Here is a 15,004-nt window from a genome sequence, read left to right as displayed (position 1 = left end):
ATGTAACACAAACGCACTTTTGTCTTCTTTATTGTCTTGTTTTTGTTCTTCTTCTATCATCCTCTTCTTACAATGTACTGTCATAGCGTCTGTCGTTTGATCTTTTATTATCACCGTCCATGTATCCTCCACGTTCATTGTTTCTGCTAGTTCTTGGCGAATCATTTACACTTCTGGCCATTAAAATTGCTACACCAAGAAGAAATGTAGATGATAAATGGGTATTCATTGGACAAATATATTATACTTGAACTGACATGTGATTACATTTTCACGCAATTTGGGTGCATAGATACTGACAAATCAGTACCCAGAAAAACCACCTCTGGGCGAAATAACGGCCTTGATACGCTTGGGCATTGAGTCAAACAGAGCTTGGATGGCGTGTACAGGTACGGCTGCCCATGCAGCTTCAAGACGATACCACAGTTCATCAAGAGTAGAGACTGGCGTATTGGGACGAGCCAGTTGCTCGGCCACCATTGACCAGACGTTTTCAATTGGTGAGAGATCTGGAGAATGTGCTGGCCAGGGCAGCACTCGAACATTTTCTGTATCCAAAAAGGCCCCTACAGGACCTACAACATGCGGTCAGGCATTATCCTGCTGAAATGTAGAGTTTCGCAGGGATCGAATGAAGGGGAGAGCCACGGGTCGTAACACATCTGAAATGTAACGTCCACTGCTCAAAGTGCAGTCAAATCCGAATAAGAGGTGACCTAGACGTGTAACCAATGGCACCCCATACCATCACGCTGGGTGATACGCCAGTATGGCGATGACGAATACACGCTTCCAATGTTGCTTCAACGCGGTGTCGCCAAACATGGATGCGACTATCACGATGCCGTAAACAGAACCTAGATTCATCCGAAAAAATGACGTTTTGCCATTCGTGCACCCAGGTTCGTCGTTGAGTACACCATCGCAGGCGCTCCTGTCTGTGATGGAGCATCAAGGGTAATCGCAGCCATGGTCTCCGAGCTGATAGTCCATGCTGCTGCAAACGTCGTCGAACTGTTCGTTCAGATGTTTGTTGTCTTGCAAACGTCCCCATCTGTTGACTCAGGGATCGAGACGTGGCTGTACGATGCGTTACAGCCATGCGAATAAGATGCCTGTCATCTCGACTGCTAGTGATAGGAGGCCGTTGGGATCCAGTACGGCGTTCCGTATTACCTTCCTGAACCCACCGATTCCATATTCTGCTAACAGTCATTGGATCTCGACCATCGCGAGCAGCATTGTCGCGATACGATAAACCGCAATAGCGTTAGGCTACAATCCGACCTTTATCAAAGTCGGAAACGTGATGGTACGCATTTCTCCTCCTTACACGAGGCATCACAACAACGTTTCACCAGGCAACGCCGGTCAACTGCTGTTTGTGTATGAGAAATGGGTTGGAAAGTATCCTCATGTCAGCACGTTGTAGGTGCCGCCACCGGCACCAACCTTGTGTGAATGCTCTGAAAAGCTAATCATTTGCGTATCACAGCATCTTCTTCCTGTCGGTTAAATTTCGCGTCTGTAGCATGTCATCTTCGTGGTGTAGCAGTCTTAATGGCCAGTAGTGTATTTACACACATCAACACAAGTTTTGCGTCTCCCTTTATTTCGAAAACCATAGAATAGAAAACCAAAAAATGCCTTGAACAGGCGTGTATATACAATTTCAGTATGTTCAAACCACAAAATTTAAAACAAAGAAAAGAAGAAAATAGATTTGTTTACCGACATATTCGTTTGTTTTCAATTGTGGAAGGGGGAGGGGAGCGGAGGAGATTTCATAGCACTGCTGGGCATCGTCAATACGTGGTGGAACGTTCCGTTGTTCGGCTACAGCCTTCAATACGTCGTGGTATATCATCGATGAGACTATCAAGCCAGCCCGGGTCAAAATTGTCATACCCTCAATTGACATTTCTGGGTATGTCGCGCAGAGTACCTGGTCGTTCTCGACGTCCAAAAATAGCTCGTTTCAATCTGGTCCTCACATGTTCGATTGGTTCCTGTCCGCGAAACGGACAAGCCACTCCATCCTGGCAATCCTACCATGCTGAAGGCACGTGCTTACAAGAACAGCAAGATGAGCATGCGAGTCATCTTCCATCATGACGGAACTGTCATCCGAACGTTGGCCATAGGGTCCTTGTACCATAGCTCTGTGAAATTGTCCTCAACAACCACGAGAGGTGTACGGTGGCCCAATGTAATGCCACCCCACAACTAAACCCCACCATCGCCTCGTTGCACATGTGGGACAAAACAATCGAAGCGATCGAAAGTACTGGGTTGTTTCCAGACTGCTATTATCATGTACAAACACATCGGAGTTTCGACCGTAAACAACACCCAACGCCAATCCTGGAGTATCAAATCTGCATAATTTCTTGCCTAGGTGTAACGGAGTCCACGGTATAGGCGTGTACGGCGTTGTGCTCTCCACGGTCGTCGGGAATGAAGATTGACATAATCCAATCATCTCCTAACATTCTTATGTAATGTATGACGTCTTGCCGAATTCGGCTCTTGTGCGCTCAGACCACGGTTCCTTTTACTTTAAAGCCATAGTTATAAATGCCATGTGCATCTGTCGAATTTGGACGGCTAGTGCGTTGCAAGGACTCAATATGGTTAGTCAGCTCAACCGAGTCTACATAGCATCACATAGCTTTGACTCCTGCGCTCACTTCGGGCAACTTTCTCCGTTGACAAGCCTTCTACACAAAACGTTGTCATGTGCACGAGATCACTGGTCGCGAGTGTTCATCTTGGCACTATGGATGTTCCCTCTACTGTTCCACAGACATCTATAATCCGTCCCTTGTGATCACTTGCTTTCAATTGAAATGCTGCAGTCCATGAGAGAGCGGCATTCTACCCGTGAGAACATGATAACTGCGTGTATGTTTGCAAACAACGTCCGTGGTGTCGTTCCAACAGGTACAGAAACATCCAGGACACAACACATATGCATCATATATCGTGGCGACGATACGTCTTTGTTGATGTGTGTAATTTATACATGTTTCAGGCACTCTGTATTACCGAAGTTATCTTTAGTCCATTCCACTCTCTTATAAAGCTACCTAAGTTATTCCATAGCTGTCCTATCACTAATCCTTATAATGCATTCAGCAGTTTCCTCCACAACTCATAGATCTTCAATTCGTTGTTCGAAAACCTCTGTTGTGGCATGTTTGTTAATCATTGTGTGGCAGAAGACCGAAACACTGCACCGGCTATAATCTGGACTCACATTTCTGTCACCACATTTACTTACATTTCTTATGACCAAAGCTCTTACATGAACTTGTGAAAAATCTCTCCAATTGTTTTGAACTTCACATGCACTTTGCTAGCTATGTCTTTTCTAATCCAGCCGCACGCTACTTCTATTTTCTTCCCTCTACTCTAGTGAGTAGTTATGACCCTCTTCATGCTATGTGCAGAATCTATATGTACTGAGCCTCCTATTTTACGTTCTAAATTGCATTATTTGGATATCTCACAGTGGCTCTCAAAATTTTCGTCTGAACATTCCACAAACAACAGCATTCTTAAACGTTCTTGCAATTTCTACTCCATGTTATTTATTTCTTCATCTACAGCTGTAGTTAGTTCCCATAAGGCTTCTACTTTTGTTCTAGTGCTCTTCTGCTTTTCGACATCATTTCACACTGCCTTTTTCCGTTTTCACCAATTCAGATATTTTAACATCGATTTTAAATACAACATCTGGAATCCCTGTCTCGACAGCCTGTTATTCTCTTAATTTGCAGCACTGATTTTCGTTTTACTTCCTGTCTTATATTCTTCGGTTCAGTTGTCCATCTCACCTCAACTTCGTCGTTGTCACCCTCCATGGCATTCTCAAAGTTTATAACTTTACCTTCTAACTGCCAGTGACGTATTCGTTTCTAGCTTGCCCTGATCTGTTTCTGTTATGGCTTATAGATTAATGTGCCCAGCTTTCATCTCCTGCATCGCATTAAATACATGATTCACCATAAAATTTGTGCTCGTTTCGCCAGTCGGATTTGTTTCCAAATGTTACACTTATTACAGACGGTCAGCCTGTCCATACTTCCCCTTAAACATTAGTACCCCTAAAGAGTCCTTCTAATGTCTTTCCTACCCTAGACATCGTGATTTCTATCAATGTAGCTGGATCCCTAGTAAACATAACCTTTTGTAATTCATGCATTTTTTCCTAAGAGTGATATTAAGAAGATGCTCCACCATGGTCGCCAAATACAACGTAATTCTTTTTCCTCTCCCTCTGTTGTCTCTTTTCGTTGCTGTTTCACACTATATATCATTTAAATATATAGCTGCCACCTTCTCAGATAAACTGTTATACATCGGCGTTCATTAGTGGCATTAACGGCTGGAGAGATTAGCAACATTTTGATAATATGTCCCATGATCACAGATAGCTCCTTGTACATACGGGCAACTACCAGTTAGTTAGAACAAGAATAAGGCCTAATCACTAAGCGATATTTACTTTTTTTTAATTCTCGGCAGGTAAACCGATTCTTACGCTTCTCCTCATAGCATAATCCACACAGAAAAATAATGATATCCAGTTTGTATAACGTAATCACTGCCTGTTAATATGCACCCCGTCTTTTCTTATAAGGCAGAGACTTTGTACGTTCATACACCCACTCATTCATTTAAACACGAAATTAAGAGACTGGAATAATTTACGGCCAGATGTAATAATATGACATCAGAGGCAGCAAACACATATACAAACTAGAAAAGGCAACCGTTGTGTCAGATGTTAATGGTACGTGAAGGTTTCTGGCAATAAGTGGAATTTGTTTATTATTCGATTTACACATTAAACCAGTTATGATTTACTAAGACGCATTCAGCATAACACAGTTAAACAGCGAAACATTTCGTGAATTTGACTGTGACTGTACTCGTATAATGGTAATGAATAGCTCTTTGACTGCGGAAAACTTTACTGTCTGTGTGTCGTAAAGACAAGTCAAACTGATTGCCGCTGAGATGATTATTGGACATAAATTCTCGTTAGAAAATTTAATTTATATTTTAGCATTTTCCTCACTTTTAATAATTCCATTACAGCATTAACTATGGTGATTAGCTGCAACGTCTGCAATTTAATTAGATGTGCTTGGCAAACAGCATTCTGTTTTAACATTTCTGTCTCGGAGGGTGACTTGTTTCTCAATTCTTGGAAATTCGCTTTACTGAACGTGAATAGAGGTTCTAATTAAGTCGTCAAGCTCGAATGTTCACGTAGCACTGGACGTTCGCAAAAGAATGTCCCAGTTGTTAATTTTAATAGTATCAGCTTTAAACGTACGAATAAAATGTGGGTTCATGGTCACAATTAAAGAGCAATTTAAACAGTATCAAATAGGCGCATGCGTCCGGCCTGCTGTTTTGTTTTCCCGTTTACAGCATCATATACGCCACTTATGAGACATGGTGACCCCTGAGCGGAAACCATATTGTGTTCTGAACTTTGCTAAGAGAGAATCTGTAATTTCATTTCAATTGCGTCCCGTTTTAAGTTTAACTGAGAACGCCCATCTATATCTACATCGATACTCTGCAATCCACCTTACGACGCTTAGCAGTGGGTACCTATGTGGCAAAACATCTACAGACGACATACTCAGTTAGAATCGACCGAATGTGCGTGCAAAGGGAAAATCTCAGGACGACCGTAAGTGTCCGAAGAGGATGTTGACCGTGTCAGAGCATATGCATTCGTAGTCCTAAGAAGTCTGTTGGGAAAGCATGTCTTGAACCTGAAGTGCCAAAGACGACACGGTGGAAGGCTTTAAATTATTCCGTTGCCAAGCTTTTCGACACATTTATTTTACCATGTGGGACCTTTTGACTGCGCCAGTACAGTTTTGTGATTTAGTGCAACATGGCGTTTTACGTTCTGTTATGTTCAATGAATAGCTTTATTTAGATTGAAATACATTTTCTAAAATTATTATGAGTCTTTAAATTGAACATAGATGTAAAGTACAACAAATTTTATATCTACCACAAGCAAAGTTCGACATTAGACACCCATAAAATTAAAAAAGTGCCTATTTTGGCGTCATTGCGATAACCTACTACTTGGCCACAAATAACAAATAACATTTTTCAAATGTTCATTCTGGTACATTTTAAAGAAAATGCACTTCACAATAACAGTTTCTGCTCTGCACATATTACAGACAGGTTTCTTCCACAGTACGCAGCCATATCTTGTTTCTGAACTTCACTGCTCTTGCAATCTCGATATCGGAGTGGTGTTTTTAACTTTGAGCTCTGGGGAGGGATCCCTACTGTGTGAATTACAGTACCTCATGCTTTCAATGCATCTTTTACATTATTATGAAGACCGATGGTATTTCTAGGTCTTCCCTCCATGTTGCGTTTTGTGGGCTCAAATGCCAGCTCAAGAATGAATAATTTTCATAACCTCCAATTATTCTCCTGTCTCTCAAGGAATCTTCGTGTGCACGGAATACATGCATTCAGTATTGCAATATCTACCATCTCCATGAAAATTCTGTGGGCACCGTCTCGTTCCTCTAACACACCTGTACACTCTTCTTCCTTTTTTTCTCCATTATCTGCGTCACCTTAAGTTTCGTTGTAGTGTAGCAAGATTTGAGGTTTGTATTCATTTTCTTCACGACTCACTTGTCGGTCATGATCCTGTGCAGAGATTAATATTACCGGTTTGCCCTCTCAGGAACATAGGTTTCTAGAATCAAGTAATTCGCGAAACCAAACATTGAAGAATGAACTGTTTTCTTTGGATCGGGCGAAAATTCCTTCGGAAGTTTTTTATCACTGGAACTCTACAATGCAGAAATTCAGAAACCAAGATGAACGAGAGAAATATTTCGTAAAACCTTCAGTTTTGATGAATAAGAAAATAAGACATTTCATGTCAAGTGGAATAGTCTCACAAATACACCAACGCACCCCTCCAAAAACCATAAAAACAAAACAAAAAATGGGTCGATCACTAGTGTGAATACAACTTCAATCATTTCAGGGTAAAGTCATGAAACCCCAAGTATGCAGATTCCAGGTAAAAATGTAAGAATGAAAAACTCAGCCTAGGGAACTCAGAATACCACGCTTGGTAACGCGTAAGTTAAGAAAACTTTTACACGTGCATCCCTACCGGTTATAGTTGGTACATGCTTTAAAGCCAGATGACTATTGTGTACTTTGAAAGTGAAGTGTTGCAGTGTGAAAATGACTGTTCTGATCATGTGGTTTCTAGTCGTAAACCAACTTATCATATAAATGGGAAAGTATATACCGATCCTATTACTCTATGGGACGCCAAAGCACCCTCAGGATACTGTAAAATATCTAAGAGGTTCCGAAAGGTTAAACGTTTTCTGTATTATATTCTGACGGCAAATGTACGGTTCATTTTTTCTGCAAAGTGTATTTTCCCAAATAGCAAGTGAACCTGAAAACTTTATTGGGCAAGAAAATGGAATCGCTCACCATCGTCATCTCTTTGTACGAGAGTGGCTGAATGTTGGAGTCGGTGGCTACTGGTTTCGTCGTCGTCATCAATTCAATTACTGTTAGTTCCTAATCTTCTGGAAGTTCATGCAGATGCCATCTAAAGTATTCCTTATTTCTTACCCGTGACTCTTCACCACGAAAAAACGTCTATTCAGTTCTCGCTCTTTTAGTTTGGTTTCCTTCAGTGTACTGGTTCCCAACTTATGGTTCGTGGCTCACCAGTGATGCACAAATGCTAGAATATGGTCCGGGAAAGATTTAAAATTTCTAACGGTTATTCGCCTTAAATTATTAATCCCTTGATACGCGGGCGGTGCAGCGCCGCGCGCCCAGTGAGTCAGGGCGAGTGCGGATGTCCGGGGAGAGGGCAAATGATCGACGTTGAGAGTATCCAACCAAAATTATATCCTTTTATTCTGTGAACGTATCATTGACGAGATTGTTCTAAATTAATTATTCAGCTAACCTGCATCTGACGGCGTCTGTGAACTTGTTTCCTGCACTCCATTTTTCCAGAAGTGCAACATCTATTTGACTCAGCAATCAAGTTTAAGAGAATAATGTCGTTTGTGCACTGGCATTAAGATGCTACTGGAAAATTAACTTTTGGCCGTGATGTTTACTTGGTTCTTTCATTGGTGGGTAACTTTAGTTTACTACTCATTTTCATATTCAACACAAGCAAAGGATGAGGATTGTGATTCAGGCTGTTAGATTTAAACACAATGTTGATCTATTTTCTGGAGCTACCCTGATCAGACCCTAGCACATACCTTTCAACGTCATAGCATGGCACGAGCAGGTCAGTCAATCGTACTGTGCGTCCTCGATAACTTGATGTTTTGCTGGCGCTGCCAGAAGGAAAAATGTGTTGAAAGATATTCATTTGTGTCCGAGTGCTCCCCCTAGACGCGAAGTATTGCATTGAGCTCAACACTAAAGTCGGAAGGCTGCTGAAAGGGGTGCGTGCGCAGAAAAACGTGACGTTGTTTAGTGGGGACACCATATTTGCGAAGGGCATTCGTGGTTGACAGTACTGCTTTTCCTTGCGACATGCGAGCGGTTCTTTCATTGAACTACAGATCAAACCTAGGTAGCGTCTCGTAGTGTGAGTAAACGGTAATTTTACGTCTTCCGTTTAGCAGAACAATTTGACAGCCTGCCCCACCTATCATGGCGGCTATGAAGTATTGCGTCAGGGCTCGACTTCACACAGTACTCTCTCTAGCGTAGTGTTAAGCTCATTGAGTATTAATGTAAACATTGTTTTGGGTAATGGTGCTTACCTGCTCTGCCTCCCCCTCACTGTTCCTCACCTCTGAAGTCAACATTTGGGGACCTAGTGCGCCTCCTGCCATTCCCGACAACCACTGCGCAGTACGCTTTCTGTCTTGCAATTTGGATGTTTGGTAGTCTAATAATGGAAATTTCTCAACATTGCTATCAATTTAAATCTTCTGTAAGAGAATTAAGTTCACGTTTTTCTCTGTTAAGCTCGTTCAGTCAAACAAGGCATATATTGCAAAGGAAGTGGGTGATTATAGCTATGTATGTATTTATTACATTTCTTTCACCACATAATTAGAATATCACATAATGTATCGATATGCAATTAAAAATAAAGATAGTAAAAGTATATTTATTTATTTGCTATTATTATGTTACGTAAATGATTTATTTCCGTATCAAAAATGTATTATTTTTCACGTTGTTGCTAGTTACACTTACATTCATTTACATTTCTGTTTTACTTTCAGAGAATGGGGCCTAAGAGAAAAGACGACAGTAGTCATATTAAATTAGGACTTACTACGAGAGAGAGTAATCGAGAAATAAAACCACAGTACGATATATGCACAACCGTTCTCGCGAACGATTTCTTGACGCTAGCGAAATTAAATCGCCACTTAGAAACGGTCCATCCTAATTTCTATGGCGGACCACTAGAATTCACTGAAGTAAATTTGGAGAATCTGAAAAGTGAAACTATGGTACGAAAGTAGTACAAGAAATACCTCTATCAAACAACACACTAAAAGTCTGAATTTAACTAACGCCAGGTGATATCGATAAACAGCATATCTCAAGAGTTAAAAAAATGCCATGCTTCGCTTCGCAATGTGATAAATCGACTGATATTTATAATTGTTGTCAGTTACTCGATTCTGCAGGCGACGACAACATAATCGAAGAAGAATTATTGATTTCGACGGAACTGGAAACGACACCAAAAGGTACGGATGTCGTGAAAATATTAGTGGAATCATTTCAGTAACACAGCATTATGTGGGAAAACCTCGCCGGCTTCCGTACGGGCGGCGTTCCAGCTATGATAGTATCAGCTCCACTCCAGCGATGCATGGTGGTGTCTCGGAATCCCGTGCGCTCTATGCAGGGTAGAGGCGGAGTGCCACTGAATAACTGACGTACGTTATTTTGTCAGTGTGGTGGAGCTAAAGCCAGTTTGAAAATGAGGTCATCCGAATCGTCCCGAGGTTGTGGACAAAGCCAGTTCTGCAGCTTTTGATGATAGCTCAACGTTGGATAGGGCGCACGGGACCGCAGGACACTGACCTGCAGCCGGCCGGTGAGGCCGAGCGGTTCTAGGCGCTTCAGTCTGGCACCGCGCGACCGCTACGGACGCATGTTCGAATCCTGCCTCGGATATGGATGTGTGTTATGTCCTTAAATTAGTCAGGATTAAGTAGTTCTAAGTTTTAGGGGACTGATGACCTCAGATGTTAGGTCCCATAGCGCTCAGAGCCATTTGAAGGCAACAACAACTGGTGAAGTACAAAGTCTGCTATGTACACTATTAGGGTTATTATGTGCTGTCTGTCTCTGAATTAGTGGCTGAGCTAACTGCTACTGCGATTTCTGCTGGGCTGCGACTGCTGACGCTGGAACTTACTCGGTGCAACAGACTGCGGCAGACTTGCCCTCCAGTCTGCGGCGAAAATCTAAATACTGCGGCCGAGAGGGCGTTGCCGGTGCGTTTTCTGTGAGTCTAAAATCGCTCTGAGCACTATGGGACTTAACTACTGTGGTCATCAGTCCCCTAGAACTTAGAACTACTTAGACCTAACTAACCTAAGGACATCACACACATCCATGCCCGAGGCAGGATTCGAACCTGCGACTGTAGCAGTCACGCGGTTCCGGACTGCGCGCCTAGAATTCGGTGAGTCTGTTGTTGGCCTCTACCTATCGTCCCGCCACCTCACTCATGGCAGTATGCCCCAAATTTGACTTCCTTTTTCGCTTTATCGATTGGTGATTCTTTTAATCCTCCTTTTTAGAAGTCACCGTTCAGATGACTACTCAACCACATTTTCTTTTTCATCGAGCTGCATAAAAAGCTGTGATCACATGGGTACTTTAATTCGAACCTACTTTCTACTACCAGCTGTCCCCTTCGATTAAAATCACACATTATTCCTAAATCAGCCTACGTGAAAATTAGTTTAGAATTATTAATTGCGTTATATAAATTTTCATAATAAGAACATTTCCACAAGCAACAATTTTGCATCATTAAATACTTTAATACGTAAATCCATTTTATGAGCCGAAATAGGCCAACCAAGATACAAATGAGAATGGGCACATGAAGCAGAGAACAGTTGTTGTATCAGAGAAAGTCTAATCAGAACAGATGCTTATATATTAAAAAAATTTCCGTCTCAGTACAACTGCGGATATATCGGATTGTATGGCTCCATCTGTAGCTGCTTTGTTATTACGTAATGCCTCATGCATCGAAATTCCTTTAGCTGCTTATGGACACCTAGTCAGCTCGCTCCTATGATGATCATATGGTTTTATGTTCTGTAGCTAACTGTACTGTCATTAATTTTATGGTTGTATGTTAATTTTCCAGTTTTTTCTAGCAGGTTGGCTCCGATATTTAATGCTACTGATTGTGAATTTAACAAATGTCATTTTATGTACATACTGTTGATTGATAGTTACATGTGATCCATTTACCTCCTATCAGTTGTCGTACGCATGTCAAGATTAAGTTTAAGTTTAACGGAAAATTTAGTGTGTGCTTGGTTATGTGTGTGTACAACAGCCATTTGTGTCCACGATTGATCGACCGAGAGCGACTAGAAGGGTGTTTTACTACAGCACTTCAGCAGCCATTTGAGACAGTCCGAGGCTCATGAATGTTTCATGGGCGGCAGATTGCTTCTGGATGGCGGCTGCCATCACGTGGATGGTGGACGTCATTCGCGGTGACCAACGACGTCCCTCGCAGGTCCTGCAGGCGTAGGTAATCCCACTCTCCTCTGCATTGCGAATTCATATTTTCATCTGCTGGAAGACGTTTCCAAATATCGAAATGTCGCAGACGTCAGACTGACATATGAGAACGTAAGCTGTGTCGCATCGTTTTACCTAATGGCGAAAGTGCACTGTCCAACAGACTCTTGCGCAGTGTCTCATCTCCAGCCGTCACTTGGTAATCCAATTCTGTTGAATTTCCGCTCTTTTTTGTGAATAAAAGACCGACCGCTAGGAATCGATCTCTGTGCAATCGATTGCTTCTAATTGGCAAGTTCTTTATTCATACTGACGTACACTCCCAAATAATAAAATTTTGTGCTGATACAACACAAAAGACATTTTAGGGTGCAACATTAAATTGCTCTATAAAGTAATCATTTTTCATCTGTCTGTCTAATACATTTTCATCGTGTGATTCGAGTTGTTGCCCGTAGCTTTTTGTTTAAAGATATTCATCGTATGACAAACATTTAAGGAAATTGAAAAACATCTCTTATTCCTTTTGATATAAACAGTTTTGTGGAGGGATAGCTTCAATGAGCAAATCCCACAATGAATGAACGGAAAACAGACTTTCTGTTTTATTACTCTATTTAAATTGCATCGTGAAACAAATGAGCTACCTCAGTTACGTGGTCAAAATACCTTCGTACAGACAACTCGTTTCTCCTAAAAGACGATAATTTGATTAATAGTCACAGACATCTAAATATCATGCCTTGGCAGAATCCAATTTTAGATTTTTATACACCTTATTGGATGCTATGATTATAACCACAACACTGTTTTCTACTTTGGCTTCAAATGACTGTGAGCACTATGAGACTTAAAATCTAAGGTCATCAGTCCCCTACAACTTAGAACTACTTAAACCTAACTAATATAAGGACATCACACACACCCATGCTCGAGGCAGAATTCGAACCTGCGACCGTAGCGGTCGCGCGTTTCAACTTTTATTTCGGCATTTATTGTAATGGTTTTGGCATGTTTTAGCTATTCTATCTCCATGTTAGCGTTGTTAAAATACAAATTGTAAACAACATTTGCATGCAAACAGAACCAGTAATGAGTGAGAAACAGTGATTTTTAGTTTGATGTTCTTCATATTGCTTAAAATTGACCTTCAGCGTATTTTAGAACTATTTAAAAGGTAATTTGAATTAAAAGATACTTGTAAAATGTCACATAAAACTGACATCACAAGCCAGCATGAGGAGGAGCAGTGAATCTACATCTACATACATATTCCGCAAACCATCGTACAGTGCTTGGAGAAGGATACCATGTACCACTACTAGCTGTCTCCTATCCCACTCTTGGACAGAGTGAGAGAAAAACGACTATCTTTGTGCCTCCACATACGACCTAGTTTTTCATATCTTATCTTTGTGGTACAGAATTTGTTTTTGGCATGTTTCAGCCATTCTATCTCCATTAAGTGTTGTTAAAATGCAAATTAGAAACACGATTTGGGTGCCAACAGAACCGATAATTTGTGAGAGACATTGATTTTTAATTTGATGCTCGTCATACTGCTTAAAATTGGCATTCAGCGTATTTTAGAACTATGTAAAAGGTAATAAGGATCGAGAGTAAATCGAAGAAAGACGAAAGTAATGAGAAGTAGCAGAAATGAGAACAGCGAGAAACTTAACATCAGGATTGATCATCAGGAAGCGCTTGAAGTTAAGGAATTCTGCTACCAATGCAGCAAAATAACCAAAGAGGACGGAGCAAGGAGGACATCAAAAGCTGACTAGCACTGGCAAAAAGGGCAAGAGAAGTCTATTAGTATGAAACATGGACGGTGGGAAAACCGGAACAATAGAGAAACGAAGCATTTAAGATGTGTTGCTACAGACGAATGTTGAAAATTAGGTGGACTGATAAAATAAGGAATGAAGAGACTCTGTGCAAAATCGGAGAGCAAAGGAATATGTGGAAAACACTGACAAATAGAAAGGAGAGGATGATAGGACATTTGCTAAGACATGAGGGAATGGCTTCCGTGGTACCAGAGAGAGCTGTGGAGGGCAAGAACTGTAGAGCAAGACAGAGATTGGAGTACGGCTGGCCGCGTCAAGCCAGTTACAAGACTGATGACCCCCCCCCCCCCCCACACACACACACAAAAAAAAAAAAAATCCTCGTTATCCTTACGCGAAATGTATGTTGGCGGCAGAAGGATTGGCATCCATTCCGTTTCAGATGCTGGTTCTCTAAATTTTCTTGTTAGTGTTACTCGAAAAGAATGTCGCCTTCCCTCCAGGGATTCCCAATTGAGCTCCTGGAGTATCTCCGTAGCATTGACGTGTTTCCCAAATCTACCGGTAATTAATCTAGCAGCCCGTCTCTGAATTGTTTTGATGTCTTCATTTAATTCGACTTGATGCGGATCCCAGACACTCGAGCAGTATTCAAGGTCATGGGAGGTGCAGCTATGTGTCATTTAATATGGAATTACTTTTATGTTTTTGAATAATGATATGGTGACATCATTTATGGCAACCATACTGGAGTGAAGGAGGTACATTCTGTAATGGAGGCTCCATGACAGGCCAAAAGGCAGTATGAACTCTGCATATGACCTGTTACCAATTGACTTGCCCATCAACGTCTGGACTGCTGTCTCAGGGTGGTAATATAGGTACCAGTTCCTCGGTGGCGATGCAATGAGAAATACAGCTAAATGATTATCATACTTTATTTAGTTACAACCCGTACTATAGCTGAAAGTGATGCGTCAGTAGCTTCCATTCCCCCTGGGGAGATATCCCCACCACAGTACACCGCCAGGCAGAGTACTGGTAGTGCACAGGTGCCACTAGACAGCGTCCCTATGTCAGCAACCTTGTGGCACGTGGCCATGTCAGCGTACCACCAACAAGACACACAAGCGCCGGATGCTGGCAGAGATCAGCAGAAAGGTAGGTGCGAGTTAAGTCATGGCGTGGACTGCAGATCCAGAACCTACTGAAGATACTGGTAACAGCCTGGGCAAGACCTCAGCCAGAGGGCACTCATTCTAACACCAACAGTAACAGATCTTGAAGCGGCCTAAAGCATACCAGCATGAATTGGAGGCGGCAACTTGTTGCAGAGGCTCGGTGACCCACTTTGCGTTGATGACTAGCATGGAATAGTTTTTGGCATAGGCAGC

This window comes from Schistocerca piceifrons, chromosome 4, assembly GCF_021461385.2.
Source record: "Schistocerca piceifrons isolate TAMUIC-IGC-003096 chromosome 4, iqSchPice1.1, whole genome shotgun sequence".
Lineage (NCBI taxonomy): Eukaryota > Metazoa > Arthropoda > Insecta > Orthoptera > Acrididae > Schistocerca > Schistocerca piceifrons.
This window is presented reverse-complemented; position numbering follows the sequence as displayed.